Consider the following 16,109-nt stretch of genomic DNA (forward strand, 5'->3'; position numbering starts at 1 on the left):
TTAAGATCTAGAGTAAGGCACTAGACACTGACTGCTCTTCCCAGCTTGTACTGCATTAAGCAGTGCTACTGGAGGCAATGAAAGACGGTAGATAATGTTTATCTTAGCATTTAAATCAAAGGCGTTTCATTTATGTCTTCCTGATTTAATCTTCTTTGTCACAAAATATATCAAGATAAAGGAGAAGGTTAAAGAAAAGCCTTCCCATGTATTAATATTTTTTCTGAGTACTACAGGAGCAAAGAGGTTTTAATTTAGTCTGGGTAATAGAGTTTGAGTGCTATTTTCCTGAGTGAATTGCTTCTTTAAGAGATATTATATTCAACATCACTATCATTCTACATTGAATTTCAGGTGTCCTATAGTGGTTTAAACCCAGCTGGCAACTAAGCACCGCACAGCCACTCTTCTCTCCTCGGGCGGCATGGGGGAGAGAATCGGAAGAGTAAAAGTGAGAAAATTCATGGATTGAGATAAGAAGAGTTTAATAGTTGAAATATAATAATAATAATGATAACAGCAACAACAATTAATAAAAAGGAAAATAACAAAAAAGGAAGAGAAATAAAAGCCAAGAAAGACAAATGATGCAAATGAAAAACAATCTCTCACCACCAACCGACCGATTACAAGCCACAGCAGCCCCCCGGCCAGGTTTCCCCCTGGTTTATTGCTGGGCATGACATTGTGTGGTGTGGGACATCCCTTTGGTCAGTCGGGATCAGCTGTCCCGGCTGTGCCCCCTCCTGACTCTTTGTGCACCCCCAGCCTACTCACTGACGGGGCGGTGTGAGGAGCAGGAAAGGCCTCAACTCTGTGTAAGCGCTGCTCAGCAATAACTATAACATCCCTGAATTATCAACACTGTTTTCAGCACAAATCCAAAACATAGCCTCATACTAGCTACTATGAAGAAAATTAACTCTATCCCAGCCGAAACCAGCACACCTCTTATTTTTAAAGAACAGATACAGAAATTTACAAAATATGGTATTAAAATGCTACAGTTATGTTAAAGAGAAATTTTTCACCTGAAAGACAACAGGCATTTTACCACCACCAGTATTTTATCCTAGGTGATTTTAGTATTTCCTACTAACAGAAGACAAACGTTTTACATACTTGCTTGATTTTGCACCTGTAGACAGGAAATTCAATGTTTGGTTTAATTTAATATGCCACACTTAAAAACAGAGGTACAATGCACTTTTATGTCACCTAAATTAAAATACTAATCTTAAAAAAAAAAATTTAAAAATGGTAAAACTGGCTGCCATGAGAATACAGAGATGGTTTGTGGCTCTACACTGACAAAGAATCTGTGTCTAAGACAAGATTGCTTCACAAGAAGAAACATCTGGTATATATATTTGCAAGTATCATCTCGAAGAAAAACTGCTCTGAAAATTTGGTCTCATCCAGAAAAAAAAGTTAATATAACTACACATTTCAAAACTTTCAGCTCCCAGCTGTGGAGGAAATGTACATCAGTTCAGTCGGTAAATAGTTCGGTGCTTGAGACACGAAACCAGCGCTGACGTTTCTGAGAAGCCTCATGGAGCGCTAACACAGCCTTCTCTGGCTGCTCCCACTTGTCCAGCTTTAGGGGTTTACGTGTGTGTGTAGCTGCTCCCAGAGCTAAATGCTGACCGTGACTATGATTCTCACACTATCACCTACAAATATCAGAATAGCAGGTGCAGTCCTCCTGCCTGTAATCCCCTGCTGTCTCCTGCTTGTGGATAGAGGAAACCCCTCTTTTTAGGTGTTTGCCTCGTGATTTCCAAAAGCAAAGCATCAGAATATTAATGCAAGTAAAAGGAACTTCTGTCTCAAATTAAGTCAACAAAAGTTTTGGATTATTGTTTTCATCCACAGCTTTTGTTTCTAAATACTTAAAGCATATTGCAAATGTTACGCTTCAGAATACCCACGTACCCAGTAAGAAATATTACACCTGGTTCAGGGGGAATAATTTCAACATTTTTAGGAAAGGAAAGGAAATACCAGCACAACTTCTGTACTATTTCAGTGTCATTGACAACTGTATTAACAGAATTATTCAATTTCATGCTTAACTAGTAGCAGACTGGGGATTTTTTCAGGTTTAAGTCCAGTTTACGTCTAGCAGAATCTGAGGTAGCTTTGGGAAAAAAATTTTCTTTTTTAAGTGAAAAGATTTCCCGCCTCCCAAACACCTATGGAAAACGAATGCCCTGTCACTTCCTGACGGATAATTCCAGCATTTAAGACAAAACTTCTTCCCCTCAGAGGAAGCAAAAAAACCCCACTACTGCACAATACAGAAGCGATGACAATGAGCACTGCACTCTCCACGTTCCCAGTGCTAGCACTGCATTCAGCAGAGCTTACATCTTCCTCCCCATTTTCTGAAAACCTGCAGGAAACTAGTGGTAAAAATTCGTACACAGAAGGAAAGAACAACACACATCATTGGTAATTCCTGCTTTCCCACACAGAGGAAAAGAAGCACTAACTGCTCTGACCCACCTGAAAGAGCAGGGCAACTCCATTCACTTAACAGCCACAGCAGAACCCAAAGGTGCCAAAGGGGGACACTGTGGACCCTGCCTACATGCCAAAATGCACAGCTTCCTCCATATAAACGCTTGTTTCATAGCCATGCCTTTCAGACCATCACTGCGGGCTGGGGGAGGAAAACCCATTGAGCCTCTCTTCTTCTGGGTTTGAGTGGCCCTGGAAACCACATCCCCAAACTGGCCTGAGCACTCGCGCCTATTTTCTGGCAGCAGGGCCAGACATATCGTGCTCAAACCAGCATCTCCTGGGGTACCCCAGACTGGCACACTGACACGGGCGCCTTGTACAAGCCAGAGGATGCTGAACATATCCACTCTGTTACACATCCACAGATATATTTTTACTCAAGGACTCATTATTATGCAACAAGGAAGACATTTTTGACCCTTTTTCTCTTTTTCTTCTTCCTCGTTTGGAGCATGGGGACCAGACCAAGCTGCTTTGACCTGACCGTTCCTAGGCACTACCCTTCCAGGACATGAGAAGTGATTTACAACCCCCCTACAAGGAGGATAAGGTATCTCACAGTTATTATGAACAGAGAGCCTGTTTTGATGTCCCTGTTGCGACACGACAGCCCATAGCACCTGCCTCCATGCAGGTCCAGTAGCTGAATGTAAGAAATTTTTTGGCTTCAGTAAGCTGACTAAAACCCAGAGTCATTTTTTTCCACTTGTATACTTGTGTACAATAAAATGTAAGACAAAACTCTTACACCCCTTAGTATGCAATTATATTTGGTTTTTTTATGACCATTGTTTCATGAGAAGTATTAATAAAGTTAAAATAGAAACAATACAGTAGACATCATTTTTATATAGCTTTAAAAACGTGGACCTTGAAACTTCTTACAGTGGTAAATACCCACCAGCCCCAAGTATGGACCTATCTAAGATACTGTAAAAGTAGAGAAATTATTATAGATACTATATTCTTAGATTTTATTTTTTTATTTTCAATTATAGTCATAAATTTAAATTCCAGTTTGATGTAGTTAAATAAAATGCAAAATTTGTTTAAACTTAAGTTTTTAATACTTTATTATTATTCAAGTTTTATGAAAGCCATTATTCTGAAAACAATTATTAAGAACTTAATGGTTTATGTTACAATCTTACAGTTTTACGTATTAAAATTTTCTTATTTTACTTTTTACTGCTTCCTTCTGCACTGTTAACATTGTATTGCCACTCAAATGTGTTTGCTGTAATTAGAGAAGTTTTCAGCACAGTTCTGTTTCCACTTTCAGTTTCTATAATCTGACTGGTGGAATGAACTCCTCACGGTGGTGGACACTACCTTGGCAATACTCCATGGAGCAGGTCTCCCCCTTATGATGATCGTCTTTGGTGACACAACAGATAGCTTTATTACTTCAGAAAGCATTACTTATCCAGGTAAGAACTGTTGTAGGTGCCAGCTAGTGTCATTGAAATATGGCTTTTATGCAATAAAAAAAAAAAGATTTTGATTTGGAAAAAATAAAGGGCAGAATAGCAGCTCTTTTCAAGCTATTTATTCCCAGTGAAGAAGTTTGCTCCTATGCTGTGGGCCAGATGGGTCACTGGTCCGCTCACTGTCATGAGAAACAGCAGGGCTTTAATTTGACCAGTTCTGTATTTCTTTCAACCAGTCTCCTGTGCTGTTACAAACAGTTCACTAATTAACTGAAATGCCAGGTTTAAAGGATTTAAAGAATTACAATAAGGGTTAAGGAGTTAAATAAGTGGATGCATGAGAAATAATAAAAGAAACAGATAAAGGTAAAATGTACCACGCTATGCCTTGAAGTCAGAAGCTGTTCTGAAACAAAACTAAATATGTAAACTAAAATATGTAACCAAACCCCAGTTATTAAAAGAAATCAGATGCAGTAAATAATATAAAAAAATATACAACCCAGCACGAAAGTTATTAGGTATTTCAATATTTACTAATTTCTGTGTATTTTAGAAGGATATTAAAGTGTCCCAAAGACTATGATTATAGGTCCACTTACTTGAACCAAGGGAAAAAAAAGGCTCCTAATACAAGCTTACTTCTGTCATTTGAACAAGATATCTTCTCATTTAAATATGAGTTTTCTTTCACTAAAGAAAGCTTTCTCTTCTTCCCCCTAGGGTAGAGAAAGATCATCCAAGGAATACACATTTACTCTATTTGTGTCAGCTAAATGTAAAATTCTGTTCTTGAATTATAAAAAAATGTGGGTCTTAGAGAAATGTTTTAGGAGGTAAAAGAAGATGATCCTGTGTTACATGACTTTATTTCTCCTGAGATTAGCAAATGTCTTTCAGACTGATAAAAGAATGAGATTATCAGAAAAATTGCTTTTCTGCTGCTGAGTTTGAGCATATCAGTTACTAGACTTCAAAAAGATGCACCAGAGATTCACTTTTGTTTGCCTTTCTCCTTTTCTTCAAAACCTGTGGGAGCCTCGTTCACTTTACCTGCATATGGAATTTCTCCAAAGATCTCCATGCTATTTGCCACAACTTCTCCAGCACCATTTTGTTCCTTGACAGAGAAGTGGACAATGTGCAGAGGGGGAAGAACCGAACACTGTGTTCATACAGTTGCATGGTTCAGGTAAATGCTCTTCATTAAAGAGCGTTATGCTTATTTTAATCACCTAACCTACCTGTCAAGCATAGATTGCAAAAGGAGTTCATCACTCCGTCTGAATATTTGGATGAGCATCACATGCACAGAGGTATAATGATATTCCTCAAAGCATCCCCAAAAGAGTCACTCTTAAGTGCTGCCACATCTGTCTCATCATTTGACTTCTATTAAGCAGTATGTGCACCAGAAAACTAATCTAGGTTTGAACCAAGTGTAAATATGAAGTGCAGGACGTATTTCTGAAAAGTTGTTACAATCGCTTCTTACTGCAGAGCCAAACCAGAATAAGGCACATTTATGCTGAAATTAAAGTGCAAAACGCACATTCCAGAATTGCTCTTTCCTGATTAGCTTCACATGTAGATGAATCCTTATACAATTTAATTACACCTTTAACCTCTGGCAACAAGAATTAATTAAATAAAACCATGACCCCTGGGCAATTGGAAGGAAGTGCCTAATACCATATTCATTAATTTTCTGATCTTTACTTACTTATGAACCTACATTTGTAAAGTATTCTGGAACACTACTAAAGAAGGTGAGTTTTATAGCTCCAGTGTATTGGTTTTATAAATATTCATAAAACCAGCACACATTCCAGAGTAAATACTGTATGTGAAATGTGGAATTCAGCCTAGAATTGTAGAGTACATGAATTTAACTATTTTTAAAACTGTTTGTTATGTTACAGGTAGCATGTTCACTTCTGGTTTCAGAAAATGCTTTTAATGAGTTTCACAGCTCCAGAACCCTTAAACACCGTCAGGGGCTAGGTAGAGTGCTAGGTAGCTGCTCTTATTCTTCATTCAGCATTGTTGGGATAGGAGTTTACAGAAGGAAATTGTTATGAAGTAATTTAACAAAAATAATTAACATGCTTTCCTCTAATTTTATCTTTAGCAATTTTTTCTATAATGAACCATATGTCAGTGAACTTTTCTATAGAAGGTTTTTCTTGTGCTCTGATGGGAGAGTTGCCAGAAGAAATGATCAGATCATAGGAAAATGGTCTTTCACTTCATGGTTATTCTTTGCTTGTAACAGAGATCTCAAGCAATTATCCTCTAAAGATTATTCTAATATTTAGCCCAAGATTTTTGCTATAAATATGTAACACAACTGAAGGAATTCTGGATTTGTTATGTCTTTAGTCTAGCACCATTTTATGAGTCAGAGGCATCTTGTATTTTCCCACTCTAATCCCGGTATGTGCCAGATGGCTCCAGCAAACCTACAACCTTCCTGCCAGGAGCTCAGAGGGAGGGTTATTCCTCCTTTTCTCGTGTATCAGGATAGCTCGTTCTCCTCCCATGACAGTTCTCATGCCTTTCTCTCTAGATGTGTTCCTGCTCTTGCTCTTCCTCCTTGCCCCCTTCCTTCTCTCCTCATCCTCCCCTTGCACTCTCTGGCTCCCATTTTACCTGCCTGCAAAGCTGGCTTCTTCTCTTCTTACCACAACTTTTCTGTTCACCTTTTTTCATTTTCTCTGCTGCTTTCCTTCCTCTCTCTGTATGTAACCACCATAAGAGAGTAAGGCACAGGCCAATGCATAAACGGCTGCCACCCTCCCCGGTCCTGAGGGAGGTCCTGGGAGCGGGATCTCCTGCGACTGAGCAAGTGCTGTGCCAGCTCTGCAAGGGCTTCTACAGAGATTCCAAACTTCCTGCTCTGTGGCTTTCTCCTTTTCATCGAAACCACAAATGTCTGACTAATGCCTAACAAATCCCCAAAATGTTGGGACTGACCACATGCAAAGCCCCAAAACTACTTTGTGTCCTCCATAATTAAATGACACCAAATCAGTTAGCAAAGTCACCTAATTACTTGCAGTCTCTGAACCACATTTTTTCTATTTGTATATAAATTTTTTAAAGGACTGTACCTAGGAGACCGTAGTAGCTGTAGGATAACTGTGGATGCTGTTTTTACAGAACTATATCAGCTAGAGAAGTTGGGATCCAGTTTTATGAAAGAAAGTGAGATGCATTTTCTTGTAACTCAGAGAATTTATTCCTTTTCTTCCTCCCCCACGCAAAGCCATCAATGTCAAAAGCTCATAACAACTTGTTAGGCAAGACATTTATTCATGCCATGTTCTTACTGCACAGGATCACACGTTAAAAAATTGTTGATAATAAGCAAAATTCTGAAAGACATTGCTCAAACACCTTGTACTCTACCAGAAATAAAACAAAATGGGATGATTATGAAGTCACGCATAATGGAGGTTACATTAAATTTCCAGGTTTTCAGTTTTCATTCAGTCTTTACCACAACAAACATGGGGGAATAGCCACCTAAATGTCACCCAAGTAATAATAATGATTGCCATTGGGAAAGTAAATCAAGTACTCTTTGGTATCCTTTTCTTCCATAAGAACAAAGAACAGACTGAAGCTGAGAGACACCAAATTTAAAACTGATAGAATAAATACTTTCTATATGCCCAACAAATCTGCAGTGCTCACAACTAAAAAATATCAATTAGGCCAAGAACTTACTATAGTCATGCATTTTTAACATTTTCTGATGAGATAAAATGGAAATAGGGACTGAGATACAACAGTTGGTCTGATTACACTATCTCACTGACAAGCTGTTTCATGTTAATCTAAGAATGTTTTTTCACAGTCTTCTAACGTGCTAAGCACTAGTTATTTTCAGAGACAGGCTGTGCAGGCACGTGGTGTCATCGTCTGAGCAGTTTGCAGGTTTGTGGGTGCAGAGGAGTTGTTCCTTTTTCTCGCTCTGCCTACCTGTGCCCTATCTCTTCTCCTGTCATCCTTTGTCCTTCTCAGGTTTTCCTTCTGTTTCCACTATTTTTAAGCCCTAGCTCATTTTTCTTCATGGTCCTTTCTGAAGTGGAAAGAAAACCCTAGTCTTTGTGTTCAACCTCAGAGGAGGGTATTTGTTTTGTGAGGAAGGCGGGATGGGCTGCTCTTTGGAGTATGGAATCACAGATGGCAAATTCTGCATGGGGTAAAAATTAAGAATTATTGATATCAAAGTTATGTGGCTCAATTCTGGAACTGGAATCTAAACACAAACTTTGAGTATATTTCTCATGCAAAAAAGCTTGCAAAATCAGAGCTATACCTTTCTTAAGATTTGTCATTGAACAAAGAATTCACATTATCATATATTTTTATTTTCCAATTTATTGTTACTAATGACATGATACAATAACCATCATTATTAAGGACTTTTAACCAAAATTAACATCATTCTGTTGTGTTTTAGCATAGACTAAATGTTTGAAGAAACACATAACTTCTGGGATTTCCCCAGTTTTGCTGCTTTTTGTATTTTTCCTATTATGCTGACAACAATTAAGAACAACATTCAGCTACTCATATAATTTTAAGTTATTCATTAATGTACTAATATTTTTCAATTTAAATAGGATATATTTAATAATAGTGAATAAAAAATCTTTGGCATTCATTTGTAAAAAAAGTACTTAGAATAACTTTCCTTATTGCTTTTTCTTTTTTTGTATGTTTGGAGCCTTATTTTGTTGTAATTGTATGGACAGTACCTAGACATTAATTCTTTTAAATTATTCCCTGGGAATGTACACATTTTTTTTTAAACCAAACTAACATTTCTCAAAGACGACTAAACAAAATAGTTGAATGATGGTAGCATGCAAACAATTAAAGATCAATGTCTCTGTCTTCATTAAACTTAAATGGATATCCTGAAACACAACTTACTTTTCTTTTTGCATCACTTCAATATTTTTAAAACTCCTCTCTTAAATGTCATTCATTGTAGAAATTATTTCTAAGAGTAAATATGTCATGATAAGCCTGTTTTTTTAATCTATGTCTTCATGGATTTTGAGCCATTACTTCTTAAATTAAAAAATTTTGTGTTACTTTGTGGAAGTTGTATAACAAGTTAGCAAAAGATAACAACTGAAATTTTATTCTAGAAGAACTTTAAAAATATTCATGATACCAAGGAAAGAGAAGTGGTAGCTAGCGCTGTTTGGAATAGAATTAATTCAGTTTCCAACCCTTTTGTTTCCATTCAGATATGCATATCATTGTTCTGGAATAGGAGCTGGCATTCTTTTTGCTGCCTACATTCAAGTTTCATTTTGGACACTGGTTGCTGGCTGGCAAATAAAAAGAATCATCCAAGAGTTTTTTCATGCTGTAATGAGACAGGAGATTGGATGGTTAGATGTAAATGAAGCAGGCAAACTCAACACCAGACTTGTGGAGTAAGTATTAAATATCGGTTAATTGCCAAATGAGTATTAATTCTAATTATCAAAAATCAGTTGTAATGCTTCCATCAGAACAATGTTAATTTCTCTTATTAAACTCCTCTGTAAGCTATGCTGTTATTTATCTGGGTCCTGACATGTGTATGGATCATTTGAATGGAGCCTGAGGAACAGAGGTGTTGGAGAATGCAGCTCGTTGTCCTGTGTGGCTGCAAACTTGCAGCTGTGCTGAACTGCAGGGGTCAGAAACACGATGGAGCACTGACAAAGTGTACTGTATCCAAAGAGTTCGTTTCTGTCTTTTCCACACTTCCCGACTTGTTTGGATGTAATTTATTTTTTTCAGTGATAACTCCAAGATTAATGAAGGAATAGGGGGGGAAATGGCTATGTTCTTTCAGGTAGTGGCTACATTTTTCACTGCATTTATAGTTGGTTTTACAAAAGGGTGGGAATTAACACTTGTGATCCTAGGACTTAGTCCTGTTCTGAGATTCTCTTCAGCTCTCTGGGCAAAGGTAGGCAAAAAGCAGGAGTTTTCAATAAACTGGTAAGCTATATCTTCTATAATCGCATTTGGTACTTGTAAGACTTGAAAATGCAATCTGGCTGGTATTGGATTTAGACCTTGCTCACACGGAGAATGGTGTGAATAGGTGCGTGATGATGCTGGTACCGCTGAAGAAGGGTAATGCCCCTATCACAGACACAGCTACCCTTCTGTGTCCCACCAAAGTAATGGAGTACGGTCAGTAAAAATAAAGAAGTACAGAAATGAAATGGCACAGCTGAGGTCATCACAGGTAACTGACAGTAAGTTCTGGCACGAGCCTGCAGCGAGCCAGGTTTCCTGTGATGGGGCCAGTCCAAGGCGAGGAGGGCAGGACCCCAGGGTCAGCACAAGGACACGGGCAGACACAGCGGGCAGCCAGCACACCATGAACTTGGCTCCAAATCGTCCCTTTGCCATTTGCTCAGCTCCCAGTAACTTATTGAAAACAGCATACAAGAAGTAGATGCAGACCTCTCTGAGGGAGAAATAGAATCCAGCTATAGAAATATGATTGCTTTTTAGCTAGACCTTCAGAGGGGCACCAGGGTGTCAAGTACCAACTGATTACTGAACTTCAGTGACACTGGCCAGCCTTGCCCTTTCAGCTAAGATGAAAATCCCAGCCCTATTTAATACATACAGTCATTAATACCTCACAGCATGTAGGTGCTCTGCTATGACTTCATCTGCAGCCTACTGTGTGTCAGGAGCATGAATGTTCCCATGCTTGCCAGGCAATGGAGTGTCCTGACACAAACCAGAACTGCTGGCGGTGGTGGTGCAAGTGTTTCTAAGTGTAAGGGATCTTAGTCAGCTCCTTCAACTTTCTGTAATGATGAGTATAGAAGAACTGAAAATCCAACCCCATTTTTTGGCAGCAGATAACATGCAGTGTTCTAGCTAATATATTTTATGCAATGCAAACATTGTCGTGATGCCCTTCATCAAATTGCTGCCTTGCAAATAAAATGTGAAGTCTTTAATAAGTATAAATGGAGCAGATAGGAAACTCAGTATAATAAATTAAGAATTCATAGACATCAGAACAAAGCTTGAGCTCATTTTGGTTTTGTTTCAATGGGACAGTTAAAATATTTTGTTTCTACACAGATAAATTCTGCATTCCCCAACAAAGAGCTAACTGCATATGCAAGAGCAGGAGATGTTGCAGCAGAAGTTCTGGCAGTAATTTGAACTGTGGTGAAACTTGGAGGACAGCAAAAAGAAATCGAAAGGTGAGAATAAAGTTTCCATATGTTGGCTGTTTTTATAATAGTGACTGAAGAGGTTTTAGGGGTATTTTTTAATATCTTTGCTGCTGAATTTTTTCTTTTCACTTCTTTTCTATTCATTTCAAAAAGCGTCACAAAACATGCAGAGATGCAGTCCCTTTCACAAAGAGTGTATGGTCTTACAGGCCTCATAAATCCAGTGAGAGCTGTAAACAAAAAAGGCAGGCAAGTGGGTAAAAAGACAAGTATATCTACTGAGGTCACAAACCAAGGTCATGCACATGTATTTATTTGTATTGTACTATGGAACATCATTCTTGCCATCTTTTTGATCTTTTGTCTCAAGATAACCAGCATGACCACAAAAACTGGCAGGAGTTTTTCAAACTCTAAGTTCAATAATGATTATATCACCCATCAAAAATACACCCCGTCCCCTGGCCTGCTTCTTCCCTTTATGCTCCAACTGCCACTGCTCCCCGGCTCAGGCGGCTAAAAGAAGCCCTTTGGGTACCTACACCTGGATTCCCAGTTCTCTTTTGGTCTTTTTTTCTGTATCCCTTGGAGCTTTTGGTGTTGGACAGACTGCACCAAGTTTGGAGGCATTTGCCAATGCAAGAGCAACTGCCTGTGCAATCTTTAGTATTATAGACATTGTAAGTATCTTTGCCACGTCTGTCATCCAAAAGTGCTGAACATCTGACTTCTTTTCTGAACTAAAATTCATAAATGTTATGTACAGTATCACAACATTTAAAAGTTCGACCTAACACAGTTTTGGATACTGGACAAGCATCTAAACACTGGAATGTGAGCCAATAAATGAGGATGCAAACTTCTACCAGCTGTTGCTTTATCTGATAGTTCAGAAGACCAGGTTAAAGAAGAAGAAGAAATTATTGCAAAGCTTGCATGAATAAATATGCTTCAATCTTCATTCTTTAAAAAGCCCAACCCAACAACTGAGAAAGGATTCTAAATCTTGTGTGACTATGCTCACTTAATTGCTAATGTTTCTTTTCAGCTATCAATAATTTAAAGTGCTGCCTGTAGAGTGGCTACATCTGTAGTGATTTGGCAATGTAACTTCTACTTTCAAGTCCTATATTAAACTGTATTATAATATTTATATAGCTTAGAAATACTATTTATCTAATTACTATATATATAGAATCATAGAATCACAGAATCATAGAATAGACTCCTAGAATCATTTTGGTTGGAAAAAATGTTTAAGATCACCGAGTCCAACTGTAAACTTAACACCAAATCCACCCAAACCCCAAATCCAGCACTAAACCACATCCGTAAGTGTCACGTCCACAGGTCTTCTAAATACTTCCAGGGATGATGACTAAATCACTTCCCTGGGCAGCCTCTTCCAACGCTTGACAACCCTTTCAGTGAAGAAATTTTTCCTAATATCCAATTTAAACCTCCCCTGGTGCAACCTGAGGCCAACTCCTCTTGTCCTAAAGGAAGGATTGTAACCATGAACACCAATTACTGTTAGTATGCAATGGCTGGATATGAATCTATAGGTTAGTCCTTCCTTTCGCTGATGTTTAGGACTATTTCCTCTGTTCCTTAGTTTACACCAGTGAAGACTTAAGTGTGGATAGTTAGGGCCTGGCGGTCGGAAGATGTCGCGCTGTACGGAAATGTAGGCCCCCCCCTCCTCTCCTGATAGCCAGTAGCGTCTAACCCATGATGTAAGCAGACGGAAGTGACGCTGTAAACCTAAGCTATATAATACTGTGCTACTTATCAATAAACGCCATTTGCTGTCCACCACGTTGGTGTCTGCGAGCTGATGGCCCGAGCGGCCGGGGGGTAGGTTGCCGTGCCGTTCCTGAACCAGGTCGCCACGCCAACAAAGGCAACAAGTGGTGCCGAAACCCGGGAAAGACTCGCCTGGAGTCGTGTGAACGGCGGCCAGAGCGGCAGGACCAGCCCGGCGGGGAGGACGCTCCCGGACCAACAAGGAGGATGGAAGCCCTTGTGAAGGTCGTATCGCAATTACATAAGCAGTGGGGAATTGATTGTAAGCCCAAAGATTTTACGCTCGCAGTTGCGAGGCTTTTGCAAATTGGGGTCATTGACCAGCCGGTGGATATTCTCCACCCTGAGGTGTGGGATAAGTGCACTAAAGCGTTAGCCGAGGAAACGATGTCCTCGGGTTGTGGGAAAAAGCTTAAGTCATGGAGGAAAGTCGTGCAGGCCCTGCAGAAAGTTATACAAGAGCAGGAGACCTGGAAGGCGGCAAAGAACTGTTTGTTAGCTACCCCAAAATTGGGAATCGAGGCAGCCACACAGACTTCGCACCCCTCAGACGATAACGCCTCTGCTGAGCCTAAAAATCAGCAAGAGGGCGACACGTCCCCTCAACTCCCGAACCCCGATCCGCTTACAGAGGGAGAGAAACAAGCTAAATCCTTCTGGGGCGGGTTAGCCGAGGAGGCTAGGGGCGCCGCGAGAGAAACAGAGTCTGATAAAGTCTGGGCCACACCACCACCCTATGCGCCCCAAGATGGCGCCGAGCACAAAGGAGAAGGGCGGGGCGAAAATACTTTTCGCGGAAACAGGGAGGAAGCGCTGAAGTTATCAAGCGCTCACAAAGGGGAGGCGGAGGAGAACAGGGGGGAGAGGAGCGGTAGGAGCGACCAAGAAGGGAAAAGGGGGGCTAGCGGGGGGCAGAGAGCCAACCAGAGCGTGCATTTCAAAAGGTGCGCCTGTGAGGTGGGCACCCCGCCGAGCGGAGGGCGGGGCGGGCCTGGGCGGGGGGAGCGGCCCGCCCATAGGGAGGGGGCCGGAGCTCGGCAAAAAGGTACTGGAGACCGGAAGTAACCAGTCAGTCGAGTTCCAACTCCGATTCAAACACTAGCGGGGATGAGTGGCTCATAACTAATATAAACTTAGAAGAGAAGAAAACAAAGATAAATAAAGTCAAGAGCCAAAATATCCCCATCCAAATTAAAGAGAAACCGCAAGGGGGAGAAATCCCTCTCACGGACTGGAGGAAAATAAAGATTACGTGTGCCGACTGGGCCCCATCGGCCGCGCTAGCGTTCCCGGTCCGGGTGACGGACGGGGGACAGAGGGTCCACACACCGATAAACCCTAAGGATATACAAGCGCGGATAAAGGCCTTAATTCTGCCATTGTCTCCGCCCTCATAGATGGTGTCTTCGGGGGAGACGATATGCTCCCGTTCGATATAAAACAAACTTGTAGATTGATCTTTGATGGGGCAGGGATGATCATTTTTAAAGAAGAATGGGAGGACAACTGTGCGAAGCAACTGGCCCAAGTAACTGGGGCAGACCATCCACTGAATGGCTCCAGCCTGCAGCGGTTAATGGGCACAGATCCCACAATGATTAGTCCCCAGGCACAAGGCCAGGGCCTGCGGGCCCATGAAGTTATGGCAACCATTCGTGTGGCCAGAGAAGCTATTCGCATGGCCTCTAGAGTCATTGCCAAACCATCGCCATGGTCCACAATAAAGCAAAGTGAGAGTGAGAGTTTCACAAAATTTGTGGATCGTCTCCAAGCAGCGGTCGATTCATCAGCCTTGCCTGCGGAGGCAAAAGGCCCAGTCATAGCAGAATGTTTACGTCAGCAGTGTAATTCAACAACCAAAGAAATCCTGCGATCACTATCAGCGGGGTCGAGTATCGCGGACATGATTAAGCATGTCGCGAAGGAAGAGCATCTAACCCCGATCGAGACGGCTGTTCGTACCATAATAGCTAACGTGATGACATGTTTTAAATGTGACCAGGCAGGCCACGTCGTAGCAAACTGTCCTCGGTTGAGGGACCCATGCCAAAATCGACCCAGAGGACCGTGTTGGGCCTGTGGGAAAAAAGGGCATTTCGCCAAAGAATGCAAATCTACAAACCAGGGAAACAGAAGGGGGAGAGGGCACTCGGGCCGTGCACAGCACTCTCCCACTTGGGACATCAGGCGGCCCAATTATGCCAACCCCAAGTGGGGTGAGGCACTTCCGAACCCGCTACCCCCTCGAGAAGCGACCAATTTTATGGTTCAACCTATGGTCCAGCCGAACCCGTTCCCACCTCAGGGACAGCAAGAACCACCCCTTGGGGGCGAGACCCCAGGGTGGCCCTGGCGGTAAAGTGTGATAACCCACCGGTAGTGTGGGGAATCTGCTCCCTCTATGACACCCCAAACGGCACCACCATTAGTATCCCTTTTTTAATCGACACCGGAGCAGATGTTACAGTTATCCCTGAGACAAATTGGCCGCCACGTTGGAAACTGGAAGACGCCCCCATGGTGGGAGGAGTCGGGGGATTAACCCGAGCTCGAAAGAGTGCCCAATTGGTAGCAATCACGCTTCACACTGAAAAAGGACCAGAAAAAACCATCACCCTCTTCCCATACGTCATGTCAGGAATCCCACCCCTGCTGGGAAGGGACGCTCTAACCCTATTAAAAGCCAGGGTGACAAATTTACCATAAGGGCCACTGCCGTACACCCACTTCCACCAATTAAACTGACGTGGAAATCGTCTGACCCAGTGTGGGTCGAGCAGTGGCCCCTGTCGAAGCCTCGAATGGATGCCCTTCTCAAGCTAGTTGACCGCGAGTTACAACGAGGTCACATAGAGCCTTCCACTAGCCCATGGAACACCCCAGTTTTTGTAATACCCAAATGAACCGGCGAGGGGTTTCGCCTTCTCCATGACCTGCGTGAGGTAAACAAAAAAATCCAACCAATGGGTCCTGTTCAAACGTTTTTACCCATGAACTCTATGATGCCGGAAGGACAACCCTGTGCTGTCCTTGATATTAAAGACTGTTTTTTCTCAATACCTCTGCATGAGGAAGACAAGGAGCGGTTTGCTTTCTCTGTTGTGTTTCCAAACAG

At 41.4% G+C, this 16,109-nt stretch overlaps 1 pseudogene; it reads left to right on the plus strand.

Annotated features, from left to right (window-relative positions):
• The first annotated feature begins 4,806 nt into the window (after positions 1-4,806).
• LOC104332536 (phosphatidylcholine translocator ABCB4-like) overlaps positions 4,807-16,109 on the plus strand; it is a 38,276-nt pseudogene continuing 26,973 nt past the window's right edge.

This window comes from Opisthocomus hoazin, chromosome 4, assembly GCF_030867145.1.
Source record: "Opisthocomus hoazin isolate bOpiHoa1 chromosome 4, bOpiHoa1.hap1, whole genome shotgun sequence".
Lineage (NCBI taxonomy): Eukaryota > Metazoa > Chordata > Aves > Opisthocomiformes > Opisthocomidae > Opisthocomus > Opisthocomus hoazin.